General features: G+C 39.4%; 1 long non-coding RNA gene across 1 annotated transcript; it reads left to right on the top strand.

Moving 5' to 3' along the window:
- Positions 1-819: 819 nt before the first annotated feature.
- Positions 820-17201, top strand: LOC123383905. Its single transcript, XR_006594279.1, has 4 exons — positions 820-962; positions 1750-1873; positions 15748-15851; positions 16145-17201. It is a non-coding gene; the product is annotated as an uncharacterized LOC123383905 (long non-coding RNA).
- The last annotated feature ends 352 nt before the right edge of the window (positions 17202-17553 follow it).

The raw sequence follows: 17553 nt of genomic DNA, 5'->3' as shown, positions 1-17553 counted from the left end.
TAACTCATATCTTTAAACCAAAATAGCCATATTATTTTCATATTATTTTAGGTGAAAACATTCCTAATAAACAATCTCTCCCACCCCCATCAATCCATATCCACACAACATCCAGAGAGGTGTTTTTTTTTTTTAAACATAAGCAAGATTTGTTCAGTTGCCAAATACTTACTGAACACATGTCATATGCTATGAATGTTTCTAGGTGCACATAGATACAAGATACACCACCGAACAAAGCAAACAAAGTCGGACACATTGGAGAACAGAGCAAAGACTCTTGCCTTTGTGGAGGCCAGAAATTTAATACTCATGTAAATAAGTGAATTTACTTGTATGTTAGAGGATGATGTATGCTGTATGGGGGGGGGGGGATAAAAATAAAGCAGGGTAAGGTTGATCAGAAGTAAGGGATACAATTTTAAACAGTTTGGTCAAGATGAATTTCAATGAGAAGATGACACATCAGAAAAGACATGAAGGGCCTGGATGATAGTGGAGATAAGACTGAAGTTGCGATCAGCTAAGATGAGGAAGGCTGAATATAAATCAGATTTGTAGAAGAAGACGGAGGTCTCAGTTCTAGATATGTTGAATTTTAAATATTCACCAGATATTTGAGAACAGAGATGATGTTGAATAAGCAGTGGAATGCATGAGTCAAAAATTCAGTTGACAAGTGTGCACAGCGGAGAACAAATTGTGAGTCATGGCCTAAGATGATATTTAAAGCCATGAGATTGCATGAGATCAGTAAAAAGCTAGAGTAAAAAAGACCAAGTCTTAGAACTGATGTGTTGCAGCTTTAGTAAGTTGGGGAGAAGAGGAACCAGCAGAGGGGATTGAGAAGATGAAGCCAATGAAGTAGGAAGACAACCAAAAGACTGAGGTGAACTGGAAGCCAAATGAAGAAAGTGTGTTACGGATGAGAGAGTGATCACTGCTACTGACTGTCAAATGAGGTAGGATCTTAGAACTGATCACCAGCTTTAGCAACAATAGGGTCATTGGTGACTGGGCAAGAACAGTTTTCACGAATTGTTGGGGAAGAAAGCCTGATTGGAGTAGGTTTGAGAATAGGAGGAGCCTGATAGCAGCTCCTTTGAGAAATTTTGTGCAAAGGTGAGAAAGAAGTTAAGTGTACTTGGGGCAAAAAATTTTTTAAGGTGGGAACGTAACAACATATTTGTATAATGAGGAGTGATCAAGTAGAGATTTAAAAGTGGGTGACAGAGGAGAAAGGGGGACAATTGCTGGTGTGATGTCTCTGGGTATAAATGGAGGGATTCACTTTACATAGTGTGATTTTAAAACATGTCCCCAGATATTTTGACACACCTCCCTTCAAAGAGGGGAGCTAATTTTTCTTCCCCCTGAATGTGGGCTTGACTGAGTGATTTCCTTTCAGCAAAGACAATGATGTTATGTGACTTCTGAGACTAGGTCCCTAACTGTCAAATGAAGTAGCTTGCTCTTGGAACATTCACTCTGGGGGAAACTAGCTGCCATGTTGTGAGTGCTCTCAAGACATCCTATGGAGAGACCCGTGTGGTGAGGAACTGAGACTCCCAACCGATGGCCATGTGAGGGAGCTGTTTTGGAAGCAGATCCCCCAGAATCAGCTGAACCTCAGATGATGGCAGCCCAAGCTGATACCTTGGCTACAACTTCATGAAAGTCTCTGAGCTAGAACTACCCAGGTAACTGTCTCCTCAATGCCTGACCCACAGAAACTATATTATCTTACAGCCACGAAGTTTTGGGGGCAGTTTGTTATGCAGCAAGATATGACTAATTCAGAGGAGAACTCAAGACAGCTCATCTATAGCAACAGGCAGATATACAGAGCACATGAATGCCGAGTCTGTGGTAGGTGAGTAAATATGGAGTAAGGAATTTGTGGAGTTTCTCCTCAGATTGCTTTGATTTTCTCAGTAACATAGGAAGCAGGCTCAAGAATGATGTGAGTGGGCCAGCTCGACAGCTGAGAGGAAGGATGGGAGAGGAGGCTTGAGGGGGAAAGTAAAGTTGTGAAGTATTTGTACAGGGCAAGGATAGGAACAGAAAGAATGGACTAGGGAAATGTAGTAGGATTGCAGGGCGGTATTAAAAACACAGAGAGAGTGCCATATCCAGTCACACACGAGACCAGTCAGTGTGGTTGTGGTCCAGCTCCAGACAGATTCAATGGCATTCATGCAGAAGTACAGAGTAGGTGGAGAATTGGATTGAGCTGGTGATTTGGTTTTGCCAAGTGAGTACTATGATACAAAACAGGACAAGGTATTTGTAAGGGGATGATTACAGAAATCAGGCTAGTTGCCTTCCTCAAAATCATTTCATCCTTCTGCTTCCTTGAAGATGGAATGGACATACTTAGCCACTTTTCTCCTGCCAAGTTGTTTTGTGCCTGGGTCTTAATTTATGAAAGTGATTACTCAGTAGTTAATGCTACTGAAAGACAATTTTAATGTTACTCACAGTTCCCCTAGAGACCAGAGTCATGGCTTGCCAGGCAGGGCCACAGGAGGAACACTAGTTTTTGGTCAGGAAACAGAAGCAGGAGCAAAGGGAGGGCCTAGGACAGAAGGCTCTATGGGGGTTTCCTGGCAGAGGCAAGGCAGGGCAGGATAAATAGCATAGGACTGGCTAGTGTGAGTAATTTCAGTGCACTTTGGGCTATAGGGATAGTCTCTAATTGTCTGGCACCTGGCCCTGGGATGAGTAAGGCAGAGAAATATTGGCTTCTGGGGTGCACAGGCCAGATGGGGAGATAGGGCTCTGGATTGGTTAGTTTACATTTCAAAGACATGCTCATCTTTGAGTTTTTTGCTATCTTTAAGAATTGACTAGTCATGGAGGGACAGTCACTTCCTAGTTAGAAAGTTTTTTTTTTGAGACAGAGCAAAAGCAGGGGAGGACAGACAGAGGGGGGCAGAGGATCCGAAGCAAGCTCTGTACTGATAGCACAGAGCCCCGTACAAGGCTTGAACTCACAAACTGCGAGATCATGACTCCAACCGAGTTGGATGCTCAACCAACTGAGCCACTCAGGTACCCCTGGAAAGATATTTTAAGATGTCAAAACATTTTGGGGCACTTGAGTGGCTCAATGGGTCAAGTGGGCTCGAGCCCTGCATCAAGCTCTCAGAGCAGAGCCCTCTTCAGATCCTCTGTCTCCCTCTCTCTCTGCCCCTCCCCAATTTTCTCTCTCTCTAAAATAAATAAATAAACTTAAACATAAAAAGACTGAAAGGTGGAGAGAAGAAAGCAGATTGGCACAGGACCTCAGGACCCAAGGACCAACCCTGTGGTGACTTTTCTGGGTTTTCCTCTTGCCCCATATATTCTGGACTTGGAGCTGGTATCTGGAAACGCCAATAACAAGAGCAGACAGAAAAAAGTCCCAACAAAACTTGGCTCTTTCTGGTAAAAGAATCAGGAAAAGGGCAGTCTAACAAGACAAAAATTTTTAGACAATACCTGCTTTACTCCAGCCACATCAAAAAAAAGTCACGTGGGAGCCCAGACTTCCAGCCCCACAAAGCTATAAGAAGGCAGGCAGCTCACTTTCCCCACTGGGGCAGCACTGGAGGAGGCCGAGTAGAGAGTCAGGACCTTTACCCTCACTGGCCAGTACTGAGGCCCATTCTTTCTGCAGTGTCGGTGGAGACCATCTGCTCTGGTGGAGCCAGAATTCCCATTCCCATTCCCATGAAGCAGTAACAACTGCTTCTCTCAGGGTGGACAACTTAAGCCCTAATATGTCAATAATCACATTAAATGAAAGTAGTCTAAAACCACAAATTGAAAGGCAGAGATAGAGTATATTAAAAACCACAACGCAATATATGCTGTCTATAAGAAACTCACTTCAAATATAAAAATAAAGGCAAATAAAAGTATGGAAAAAGATATACCAGGAAAACATTAATCAAAAGAAAATAGGAGTGGCTATATTAATATCAGATAGATTCCAAAGTATAGAAAATTACCAGAGACAGACAAGGATATTATATAATGATAAAAGAAGACATAGCAATCCTAAATACGTATGCACCAAATAACAGATCTACAAAATATCTGAAATAAAAATTGACAAGACTGAGAGGAGAAACAGACAAATCCACAATTATAGTTGGAGACTTCACCATGCCTTTCAACATTGATAGAATAACCAGACAGAGAATTGGTGGATATAGAATAGCCCCAACAATACTATCAAGCAATAGGATTGAAGTAACATTTACAAAACACTCCACCCAACAACAGCAGTGTCCAAGAGACATATGCAATGATAGATCATAACTTGGATCATAAAACAAATCTTAACAAATTTAAAATAGTTTATATCATACAGAGTGATTTTTTTTTATCACATTGGAATCAAAATAGAAATCAACAAGAGGGGCATCTGGGTGGTTCAGTTGGTTGAGCATCTGACTTCAGCTCAGGTCATGATCTCACAGTTTGTGGGTTTCGAGCCCCACATTGGTCTCTGTGCTGACAGAGCTTCAGATTCTGTGTCTCCTTCTCTCTCTGCCCCTCCCTTACTTGCACTTTGCCACTCTCTCTCTCTCAAAAATAAACATTAAAAAAATAATTAAAAAAAAGAAATCAATAAGAAAGATAATAGGAAAATACTCTAAAAACTTGGAGACTAAATAACATGTTTCTAAATAATCCATGATGTTTCAAGAAAAATTTTTAAAAATACATTGAACTGAATGAAAATGAAAGTACAACATGGAAAAATATTCGTGAGACACAGCTAAAACAGTACAGAGAAGAAAATTTATAATACTAAATGCATGCATTAAAAAAAGGGGGGGAAGTCTCAAATGCATGATCTAAACTCCCACCTCAAGAATGTAGAAAAAGAAGAGCAAAAGAAACCCAAAGCAAGCAGAAAGAGTAAAATAATAAAGATTAGAATAGAAACTGATGAAAAAAAATAAAAAATAGTGAAAAATCAATGAACCAGAGAACTGGTTCTTTGAAAAGATCAATAAAATTGACAAACTTTTTGCAAAACTTGACCAAAAGAGAGGAAAAACCAATTACTAATATCAGGAAGGAAACGGGATATTCCTACAGATCCTGCACAAACCAAAAGGATAAGGGAATACTATGAACAGCTGTACATCCATAAATTTGACAACTTAGACAAAATAAGCCAATTCCTCAAAAACCATAAACTACAGCAACTTATCCAACGTGAAGTAGATAATTTAAATAGTTCTATACTTATTAAGGAGAATGAATTGTAATTCCAAAGTTCCCTAAGACAAAATCTCTAGGTGCAGATGATTTCATTGGAGAATTTTACTATAGGTATAGAGAATAATTAACAATAAATTCTACATAATCTCTTCCAGAAAATAGAATGAAAAACTTTAAGCCAGTATAACTTTAATATCAAAACCAAAGCTAGCATAAAAAAGGAAAATTATAGACCAATATTCCTCATAAATATAGACACAAAAATCCTTAACTAAACATTAGCAAATAAAATTTAACAACATATAAAATGATTATATACCATAACAAGTGAGATTTATTGTAGGGCACAAGGATGATTCAATATTTGAGACTTAATCAATGTAATCCACCATATTAACAAGCAAATGAAGAAAAAAATCACGATTGCATCTTTCAAGGTAGAAATTTATTCAATGCCATTCATGATAAAAAAAAATTAAGAAAAATCGGAATAGAAGAGAACTACATCAACATGATAAAGAGTACTTACCAAAAAGTCTACAGTAGCTAACATTATACTTAATGGTAAAGTGCTGAATGCTTTCTCCCTGTGTTCAGGAGCTAAGCAAAGATGTCCGCACTCACCACTCTTATCCAACATAGTGCTAGAAGTTCTAGTTAGTGCAGTAAGACAAGAGAAGGAAATCAAAGTCATACAAATTAGAAAGAAAAAAACTTAATATTTGCAGATGACATGGTAGTCTACTTAGAATATTCCAAGGAATCTACAAAAACACATTCCTAGAACTAATAAGTGAGTTCAGCAATGTTGCAAGATACAAGATAAGCATTCAACAATTAGTTGTATATCAATATACTACCAATGAATCTGTGGTCACTGAAATTAAAATTCCAATACTATGTATAATTGCTCAAAAACAAAAATGAATCTTAGCTATAAATGAAGAAAATATGTATAGAACTTGAATGGTAAAGACTACAAAATGCTGATGACAGAAATAAAAAATAGATGGACAGTTGCATGGTGTTTATAGATTGGAAGACTCAGCATATTAAATATATCAGTTCTTCCCAAATTAACATACAGGTTTTACCCAATTTCTACCAAAATTCCAGCAAGATTTTTTTTATAGATGAGATCGTTCAAAAATTTTTTTTCTATGAAAAAAATAGTTAAAATAATTTTGAAAAAGAAGAGTAAAGTAGGAAGAACCAACCTACCCAATTTCAACACTGGCTAGATAAACTACATTAATCAAGACTATGTGGTGCTGGTAAAGTGATAAACATACAGATTGATGGAAAGGAATAGAGAATCCAGGAATATACTCACACAAATATATTCAAATGGCTTTTGACAAAAGTACAAAAGAAAGATGGACATTTCAACAAATGGCATAACTGGACATCTATAAGCAAAAAAATAAGCCTCGCCGTAAACTTCAGTCCTTACACAAAAATTAATTCAAAATGGACAACAGACTTAAATGTGAAATGTAAAATTATGGTTATAGAAATAGGAGAAAATCTTCAAGACCTTGGGTTAGACAAAGAGTCATAAACTTGACCCCAAAAGCATAAGCCATGAAAGGAAAAACTGATAGATTGGATTTTTTCAAAATTTAAAGCTTTGCTTCATAAAATCCCTATTAAAAGATGAAAAGACAAACTACAGAGTGGAGAACAGATTTATGAACCACATTATCTGACAAAGGATTAGAATCTAGAATATATAAAGTACTCTCAAAACTCAAAAGTTAAAAAATCAACAAACCAATCAGAACACGGGCAAAAGACATGAAGAGACATTTCTCTGAAGAAGATACACAGGTGGCCAATAGGCATACAAAAAGATGTTCACCATCATTAACTATTAGGAAATATTGTTAAAACCACAATGAAATGTCTGTACGTACCTATCAGAATGGCTAAAGTAAAAAAAAAAAAAAAATAGTGACATCACCAAATTCTGGCAAGGATGCAGAGAAGTTAAATTACTAATATATTTGCTAGTGGGGACGTACCACGGTGCAGCCACCCTGGATAATAGCATGGCAGTTGCTTGAAAAACTAAACATGTAACTACTTTGTGATCTATTAATTGTACTCCTGTGTATTTATCCCAGCAAAATGAAGACACATAGAAACTTACACATGAGTGTTTACAGAAGCTGTATTTGTAATAGCCCTAAATTGGAAGCACCAGATGTCCTTCAATTGGTGATAGTTTAAACTGTGGTACATCCTACCATGGAGTTTACTGAGCAATAAAAAGAAATAAACTACTGAAGCACACAGCAAACTGAATGGCTCTTCAGAGAATTATGCTGAGTGAAAGCCAATCCCCCAAAGCTACACACTGTATGATTTCATTTATGTAACATTCGTGAAATGATAAAGCTATAAAAGTCAATTATAGAATAGTGGTTGCCAGGAGTTGAAGTTGGAGGGGGAGCAAGAGAAGGTGAGTGGGAAGCGAGTGTAGCTATTAAAAGCAACATGAGGAATCTTTGTGGTAATTGAAATGTTTACTCTGACTTTATCTAAAACAATATCCTGGTTGTGATAATGTTCAATAGATTTACAAGATGTCACCATTTGGATGAAACTGGGTAAAACATATGCAGGACCTCTGTATTATTTCTTGTAACTATATGTGAATCAACATTTATTTCTCAAAATGCTTCATTCTAAAAATTATTTATTTCCTGTTGCTTTCAAAATAAAATGCTCATTTCTCTTTAAGTTTTTATTTACTTATTTTGAGAGAAGGAATGAGAGCATGAGAGGGCGAAGACCAGAGAGAGGAAGGGAGAGAACCCCAAGCAGGCTCCACACTGCCAGCACAGAACCCAATGGAGGGTTCCATCCCACGAACCATGAGATCATGACTTGAACCAAGAGCAAGAGTCAGATACTTAACCCACTGAGCCACCCAGGTGCCCCTAAAATGCAAATTTCTTATTGTGACCTACAGGGGTTCTTTTGATCCTGTCCTCTGCCTACCCTCCAACCTTTTGTCACACTGCCTTCCCCCCCTCCCCACCCCCAGCTTCAGCCACATGACTGCTTTACTCTTCTTTAATTACTTCGCACTCTTTTCTACCCCTGGCCCTTAGCATGTGCTATTTCCTCTGCCCGGGAATGCTGTCTTCCCAGCTCTTTGCATAGTTCCTCATTGTGATTCTACAGGTCTCAGCTCAAATACCACCTGCTCAGCAAAGCTGTCTCTCCCCTGCAAAGCACCTACACACAGACCTGTACACAGGAAGGAGCACAGTTAAGCCCCTCAGCTAGGCTGACTGGGGCTGAATCACAGCACCTCCACCCAATAGCTGTAAGACCCTGGGCATCATGCTTAACATCTGTATTTCCCCATCTTTAAAATGGGCACACCCCATTAGTTCTTCCTTTACAAAGTTGTAATAAGGATTAAGGGGGTTATCACAGGCAAATCATTTAAATTTTTTTTAATGTTTATTTTTGAAGGAGAGAGAGAGACAGAGTGTGAGTGGAGGAGAGGGCGGGCAGAGAGAGAGGGAGACACAGAATGTGAAGCAGGCTCCAGGCTCTGAGCTGTCAGCACAGAGCCCGATGCGGGGCTCAAACCCACAAACCATGAGATCGTGACCCGAGCCTAGGTCGGACGCTTAACTGAGCACCCAGGAGCCCCCACAGGCAAATCATTTAAATTAGTACCTGGGATGCAATAAAGCCCACATAACTGTTATTTGTTATTATCTAAAAATCCTCCTGTAGTTACTCTGTCTTACTGGTTCTCAAAGTGCAATCAGTGGACCAGCAGCATCCCCATTCGCTTGTGAGAAATGCAAATTTTCAGGCCCTACCCCAGATCACTGAAACTCTGGGGGTGGGGCCCAGCAATGTGTGTTTTAACAAGCCCTCCAGGTGATTCTGCCACATGCTCAAGCAAGCCACTGGCTTATCTCAGATCCCATCTGCTTCCTTAAGATCATCACCAGAGGTAGCCAGTATCTGTTTATTTACGTGATTAATGCCCATCTCTCCCATCAGAACAAGCATTCCACGAGGGCAAACTTGTCAAATTGTTCACTACTGTATCCCCAACTGCTAGCACATCTGGCACAATGCAGGCACTGAGAAAATATTAACAAATAAATGAATGAAAGAACCTGATCAAGGTCATGCATTTAAATAACCGAACTGATTGATGTGATTCCAGGCTGGGCTTGCTCCCTCTAACATGCTGGGAATCAGGGACAGCCTAATTCCTTGTTTTTGGTTAGCCGTCTCAAGTTTCTCATACGGTGCTGTGCAAGATGGAAGTCCGTGGCATGTGAAAAGCCTGATTTCCAAACTGCATTTTATTTATTAAAAAAATTTTTAATGTGTATTTATTTTTGAGGGAGAGATAGAGAGAGAGAGAGAAAGAGAGAGAGAGAGAGAGAGAGAGAGAGAGAGAGAGAGAGAGAGAGAGAAAACGTGTGTGTGTGGGGGGGGGGCAGAGAGATAGGGAGACAGAATCCAAGCAGGCTCCAGGCTCTGAGCTGTCAGCACAGAGCCCCTCGCGGGGCTCAAACTCACCAATTTTGAGGCCATGACCTGAGCCTAAGTTGGCCACTTAACGGACTGAGCCACCCAGGCGCCCATGAACTGCATTTTAAGTGCAAATATGGCCACAGCAGGCCACGGATTCTTTGTGCGAGGGACGTGGACACATCTCCTTTCCATTATACTGTGTTGGCCACCCTATCTATCTATCTATTCATCATCTATCCATCTATCTATCTGACTGCCAGTGGGCTGCTTTATGGAATGGTAACTCGGCACCCTCTGTCCATGGCTTTTAGTGGCTATGGCTGATGCAGTGTCCCCTTCTCTCGCATCTCACTTTGGAGTGAGACTTGCTACCTTGAGTTTGAGTGAAGAGGAGATTCAGGGCATTCATGCCCATACCCTTCCTATGGTACAAGCCTCTCAACTTTTCCCCTCATGTCTCTGATCGTTCCATCTCTGTCTTCCCTGAGGGCTTCTCATCCTCGGCTTCTCACTGCCTCACTCAGTGTGTCTCAGGGGCCTGTCAGACCCTTTGCAGGCACATTCCTTGGATAATCCTTTTCACTCCACAGCAGGCCTTCCAATCCAGACTTCTTGGGCGTCCCAAAGGCACCTCAGCACAGGATGTCCAGGACCAAATGATCTATCTTTCCTTCCCCTCTTGTCATTCTCTTGTAAGCCTTACACTGCTTAGTGGCCTAACCATCTACCTTGTCACCCAAGGTAGAAATCTGGGAGCCATTTTCATTCCTTTCTATATCTCACTTCCCATATCTTATCAGTGTCTTAGTCCTTGAAATCATAACCCCTTATCATGCCTCACATGTCCTCGGGTATTGTCAGGGTGTCACATGTGACAGCCCTATCACAAAGCTTCAAGTATCTTGCCTGGACTGTTTTAATCATCTAACAAATATCTTTGTTACTAACATTATATCTCTATACATCCTCCACACAACCACAGTACAACTAAATAATTTTTGAAATGCAAAATTTGGCCCCCTTTCCTCCATCGCTTAAAATTACTTCAGAGGTCCCATGTTACAGAATATGATACAAATCCCTTAGGATGCTATAGTAGGCCCTTCATTACCAATCCAAATATCTTGATCTCTGTACCTTGTCCCCAAATCTGTACAACCTCCATACCAACCCTACTATCATCCTGAGCTCTTCAAATCTTTTTCTGGTCATACTCTCTTCTCAGATACCCAGGTAGAAGTAGGTATATGCTCCTTTAAGCCCACCAGTATCAGTCAGGTTTTGCTGTAGTAACAATTCCAAATTAGAATGACAAACATTCATCTCTTGCTTATTTACATGCATGCAGAGGGATGAGCTACAGGTCTGCACCAAGCTGTAGGTTAACTTTGGGTTTGCAACACAGGACTTTTCTTCATTCTGGACCCTGACTGAAGGAGCAGCTATTGCCTAAGGCATGCTTTCCTTGTGGCAAATTTCAGAAGTGCACGTTGGAGTCCAACTGAAACACGTGGTTGCATTTAAAGCTTCCGCTCACTTGTGACATACATCTTTCTAGCTGACATCTTAGGACAGCTATGCAGTAAATGGAACCATATTCCATCGTGTTCCTGGCACCCCTGCGACTATGGAACCTGATGATAGATTCAACTTTGGGGACAAAAATGGCAGAACAAAATTATAAACTTCAAAAACAGTTAAATCAATCGATGTCAGCTTGCTGTTTCAATCATTATAGGAAAACATTTGATATGCTTCCAGCTATGAGTGACCAAAAGGACATGCATTCTGTAATTCCCCAAAGAAAAATTACATTTTCCTGTATATGCAGCTGAAGAGCTAAAACCTAGGAATAAGAAGTAGTGGCTGGAGACTTACAGGTGGTCTGTAGTTGTTTTCTCTCCACTCTGCCTTATCTCCATATAAATTTGGGTCCCAGCTTTTGCTGGGTTGTCAGCCACAAATATGGATCAACCCCTGGAGAAGACAGTTGCATTGTTCAGCAGTCAAGAGCCCAGTTGGCCACAGTGACTGGTCGCCTCCATTTTACTGCTTTTTACAGATTTCTTTTGTAACTCCATGGGTATTGAAATTACTATAGAAGTTAGATTCATATGGGAGACTGCCAGGTATTTTGTGGTGCTTCATTCAGCAATGTATGTATTAGAGAACATTGGGAAAAATTGTATGAACCCTGTACTATAATTTGTAATAAAATATATTGAAGATTAAAAAAAAAAAAAAAGCTCAGCTAAAGCAAGTTGCATGGCCAAGCCCAACATCAGTGATGTAGGGAATTTACCCCTTCTAGAGAAAGACAGATAGGTTGAATACCAGGGAAAAATCATGCAATTTACTCCACTGCCCAAGACTTGGTATATATTTTCATTATTGCACCCCCCCCCCCAGAATCCTTTATTTATTTAGCTATCTTTCTTCTCTAGACTTTAAGCTTCTAAGGGTCTGATTTGTTCTTTTAGACCTTGCCAGGACTTACTACAGTTGCTGACTAGGTAAATAAATTAATGATTGACCCAACAATTCAAGATGGGAAATGCAGGACAAAAATTAGGTTTGTTGAAGATAATGAGTTCAGCACCAACCTCATAAGCTAAATGTGTTCTGAGCACTGTCCTGGTAATGGAACTGTCATTTTTAATACAGTTACTAAGAGCTAATGTGTTCTGAGTTCTATACTATCAACTTAGAATCACTCTTTTGGAAAAGGGCTAATGAGCTTTAAACAGCTGATAATTTTTTAAAAATAGACTTTACTTTTTAAAGAGGTTTTAGGCTCACAGCAAAATTGACTGAAAGGTACAGAGATTTCCCATGTTCTCCCTTCACCGATTCATGCTTGGCCTCCTCCATTATCAACATCCCCACCCGAGTGCTAGTTTGGCTATAATTGATGAACCAACACTGACACATCATTATAACTCAAAGTCCATAGTTTCCCATAGTGTACTTGGCATTGTACACTCTATGGGTTTGGGTAAATGTGTAATGATGTGCATCCACCATTACTCTATGTGTCATATAGAATAGTTTCACAGCCTATTCACACCTCTCTCCTCCCCAACCCCTGGAAACCATTAATCTTTTTACTGTTTCCATAGTTTTGCATTTTCCAGAAGACATCAGTTGGAACCATACAGTATACAGCCTTTTCAGATTGGCCTCTTTCACTTAGTAATATGCATTTAAGTTTCCTCCATGTCTTTTCATGACTTGATAGTTCATTTCCTTTCAACACTTTCAACATTTTCAACATTTCATTGTCTGAACGTATCATTGTCTGAACACTTTCAACATTTCATTGAACGTATCACAGTATATTTATCTATCCATTCATCTACCAGAGGGCGTCTTGGTTGCTTCCAGGTTTGGGCAATTATCACTAAGCTGCTATAGACATCCATGTGCAGGTTCCTCTGTGGACATAAGTTTACAGCTTCTTTGGATAAATACCAATGAATGTGATTGCTGCATTATGCGGTAACAGTATTATAAGAATTTTGTAAGAAATTGCCAAACTATCTTCCAAAGTGGCTGTCCCATTTTTATTTCCACCAGCAATCAGTGAGCCTTCCTGTGGTTCCACATCCTTGTCAGTATTTGGTATCATCAATACTCTGGATTTTGGCCATTCCAATAGGGGTGTAGTGGTATCTCATTGCTTTTGTAATTTGCATTTCCCTGATGACATATGATGTGGCACATCTTTTCATCTGCTTATTTACCATCTTTATATCTTCTTTGGTGAGGTGTCTATTTAAAAGTCTTTGGCTCATTTTTTAGTCAGGTTGCCTATTTTCTTATTGTTGAGTTGCCCATAATTTTTTAATTGACTGATTACCTTGATTTTAAATTTTCTCAAATCTTGAATATAAACACTGGCAGTTTGAGAGTTGACTTTCTTACTGCCAGAAGCTGCCATTATAAAAGACTAATTAAATAGTTGTAAAATATGGATAGCCTCAGAACTTGAAAATGGCAGTAAGGGAGAAGGGAAAGAGACAGGAGACCAGAGCTTTATAGACTCCAGGGAGTCCTTGAACCTCTGAAATTGCATGTACACTTATCGAGAGAAATAAACCATGGTTTTGCATCAAAGTCTTAAAGGGATTTTTAAATCACAAAAGGTTAAATAAATTCATTGTTCCCAAGGGAAAATAAAAGAAATGTCATTTTTATTTATTCCCAGGTAATAGTATTAACAATAATTTGTTGAACATTTACTTTGTGAGCTGTAACTGTTCTAAGCACTTTTATAGGCATTCTCGTTTAATTTTGCTCCGTTATTATTATCTTTAATTTTCCAATGAGGAGACTCAGGCTTAGAGAAGTACTGTTAGTTATCCCAGGTCATGTGCTTAGTCAATGGCAGAGAGAGATGCCCAAAAAGCTGCCCTCTCAGCCAGTATACTGTATTTCTTCAGTCCTTAACTTAATTTTACTTTACCCCTCTTGGTTTCTCTTAATAATTTTGGTTAAAAAATAGCTTTTAAATTTAGCTCCCTGGCAGTCACAAACAGGCCAGCTCTCAGATTTCTGGCAGGACAACCCAGTTTGCATGTCATAAATATAACTGGAGACATAACCAGACACTTAAATACATTTTCATCATTGTGCAATCTTACTAATGGATCGGCCTCAGAATCCAAGTGGAAAAGTTGTGGTGCCTCACCTAACTGGCAGGCACTTTCCAAGTCCTGTTCGACTATTGAATTCTGCTCATTAGGTTAATGAAAAGCAAATTTGCAGTCGACCTGGTGATGTAAAGCATTCTAGCAGCAATAAATTCATATGGAATTTATTTATCGGTTCTTATTTAAATAGTTGCAAACCTCTAGAAATGGTCCTGCATGTTATGGGAATTCATTTGCTGAAGATAACACTGAAAATCTGTCCCATTTTCAGAGATCCTCTTTGAGAGAGATATTTAAATGAGAACATTAAATTGATTGTACCAAATGTGATGAGTGATAGGCCATATTGTGTGTGCATTGGAATGGGTGTTGGGTTTATGGTCTGCCTGAACTTAGCAATAAATCAGTGGTAGTCACTTTAGCGGAAGAGTTCAGCTTCTCCACTCACCTTTCATCTCTGAATGGTTACTCTGCATATTTTGCGTTTACATTTGCAAAGTGCTTTTGTCCTCCAAATGTCACTGTATATGCAGGCACATTTTATGATTGCTAGTTCAAAGGTGAAGACATTGGCATGGCTGTGAGGGGTGGGGGATTGACTGACCAAGGTGCTGGGGCACCTCTGAAGCTGTCATTGTGGTCATTCCTCTGACATTACTGCCTTCATATATCTCTTTTATGTGTTCCCTTCCACTTTCCCTTTTCTGTTTTTTTTTTCCTTTATGCTTCCCTGTGATATCCCACAAATATGACTTAAATTACAGGAAGCAGCACATAGCATAGTGCGTGAGAGAAAGAGCTCAGGAGTCAAACAGATCTAGCCCAGCTGATGTGACCTTGGACAATGAACTCAACTGTTAAATGGGGTTAATAAGATATCCTTTACCGAACTGGTGTGAGGATTTTATTCAGTTAGATCATATCTGTATATTGCCTGTTACAATTTTTGTTCCATCATCAGAAATAAAACAATATGAAACAGAAACAGAACCATTAAAGGTTTACCTCCATGGCACAGACCACAGGCTGTGGAATTTTTATTAAAGGAGAAATGACTTAGGCTTGGAGTAATTTAGGCTTCGGAAGAATACTTAATCTGGCTGCAAAGAAGGGCAGGATCTGGGTAAGTCAACAGGAAGGGAACTATGTATCTGGGGTGATTCTGGACACTTCCTCCATAAAAGGAGAGTCTAATTCCCCTCCCCTCACACACGGGCTGACCTTGGTGCTTCACTTCTAAGGAGTAGAATGTGGTGGAAGAGAGATTGGGTGACATCTGCTACTAAATTAGAATATGTGATAGATACAGTGTGTCATTCCCTGTATTATCTGTTTGTCTATCCCCTTCAAGGACCTGAAGCTACTACCATGGGACCACGTGGGGAGGCCATACAGAGTTAGAGATACATGCCCACAGAGCTCCAGCTGTTCAAGTCTTCACTGCTTTGGCCCCAGGTATGTGAGTGAGCCTTCAGATAATCCCAGCCCCAGCCACCAGCCAATAGTAACCATGAGAGACCTGAGTGAGAACTGCCTAGCTGAGCCTAGTCAATGGCTAGAGCCCTGAAAGAGAGTAACCAAATGTTATTTTAAGCAATTAAATTCACTATGTTACTCACCCATAGTAACTGGAACAGTAACCCAAGACATCAGAGCACTTATAAACCAAAGCAAATTTATGAATTGAATAACAAAACTCCTAAACCAGTTTTATTTGGTTTCAGTAGGTTAATTTTTTTTTTTGACAGATGATGTTTTGCAGTAGCCACACTGATGCTTATATCACTGAAAGGTGGATGTCTCGGCGCAAGCTTTTGCCTGACACACGCATGCCATGTGACGACTCAGCTGTCCCACATTGTCCCTCATTGGTCCATCTCAACCACCAGGAAACCTCTGCTTATACCGCACACAGAAACATCTAGCCTTTCCATAGTGCCAGCACATCATCATTACTTTCTGGTCTTGCCTCTGTTCTTTTTACAGCAGCCCATTACAGTGGAAGATGTTCTCCTTGATGCCAATGTGATCCTAAGTACGTACACACAAGAATCCAGGCCCTGATGGTGAATGTCAGCACTCAGTGATAAGGGGTCATTCAATGAAATCGGATTTTTAAAAATATATTTTCTTTAGATTAACGTGAAAATGAAAATACAAAAATTAAAAACTCTTGCAGGGAATTATCCACCACACAGAAGGTATTCATTCGTTGGACTGGAAGGGAGAGACACACACTGTAGGCAGTTGTCAGCAAAAAGTTTAGCTGACAGAGGATGGAGTTGAGTTACGGATGGCCCTGAAAGCCAGCATCTAGAGACCGAGCTGTTAACTGGTAGTCACAATGGGTTCTTGAGTAGGGGAGTGATATCATGAAGGCTCTATTTTAAGATTCCTCTCACAGTTGTATGTGTATGATGATTTAGACAAAGGTGAGGCAGGAGCCAGGAAGACTGGCTAATAGTCCCTTCTACTATACAAATTCTAGCACTTAAAAAATCAGTGTTCACCAACTGTGGTAGTCAACTGGGCTTTTTGAAAACTACGGTATAGGTTGTGAGTTGGATTTCATTTCAACACTTAGGGATTTATGATGTTCTTTTTCCTACTCCTGCTTGTCATTGATAAATGATACAACCTTGGTTAAGCCATTCATGGCCCAGCACCTCTGAGCCTTTATCTATCAAACAAGAGAAAATGATATATACATTCTACCCATGTTATAAATATTAAAAATTACATATATATATAAGCTTATATATATATAAAAGCTTATATATATATATATATATATATATATATATATATATATATATAGCTTTAAGAAGCTTCAAGCCTTCACAGAATAGAATGAGTTTATACTCTTTAGACTATACTTTAGTGTTATAAGAGAGCATTCAAACTGTTGCAAAAAAGAGAGAGTATTATAGCTTTTTGATTGCACAACTATATTGTAACAGCATCAAGAGAAATTTTGAAAATAAATAAAAGCCATCAGAATTTCACAGCTACCAAATAGCAACTTTTTATTTTCCATATTTCATGCTAGTTCTAGTTCACATACACACACACTATGTATTTACAATGCATAGTGTACATGTATTGTCATATTTGGCTTTTTTTCACATATACATGAGCATTTTTACATTTTACAATG

Source organism: Felis catus, chromosome A2 (assembly GCF_018350175.1).
Source record: "Felis catus isolate Fca126 chromosome A2, F.catus_Fca126_mat1.0, whole genome shotgun sequence".
Classification (NCBI taxonomy): domain Eukaryota; kingdom Metazoa; phylum Chordata; class Mammalia; order Carnivora; family Felidae; genus Felis; species Felis catus.
The sequence above is the reverse complement of the archived record's forward strand: the minus strand, read 5'-3'. Positions and strand labels throughout refer to the sequence as shown.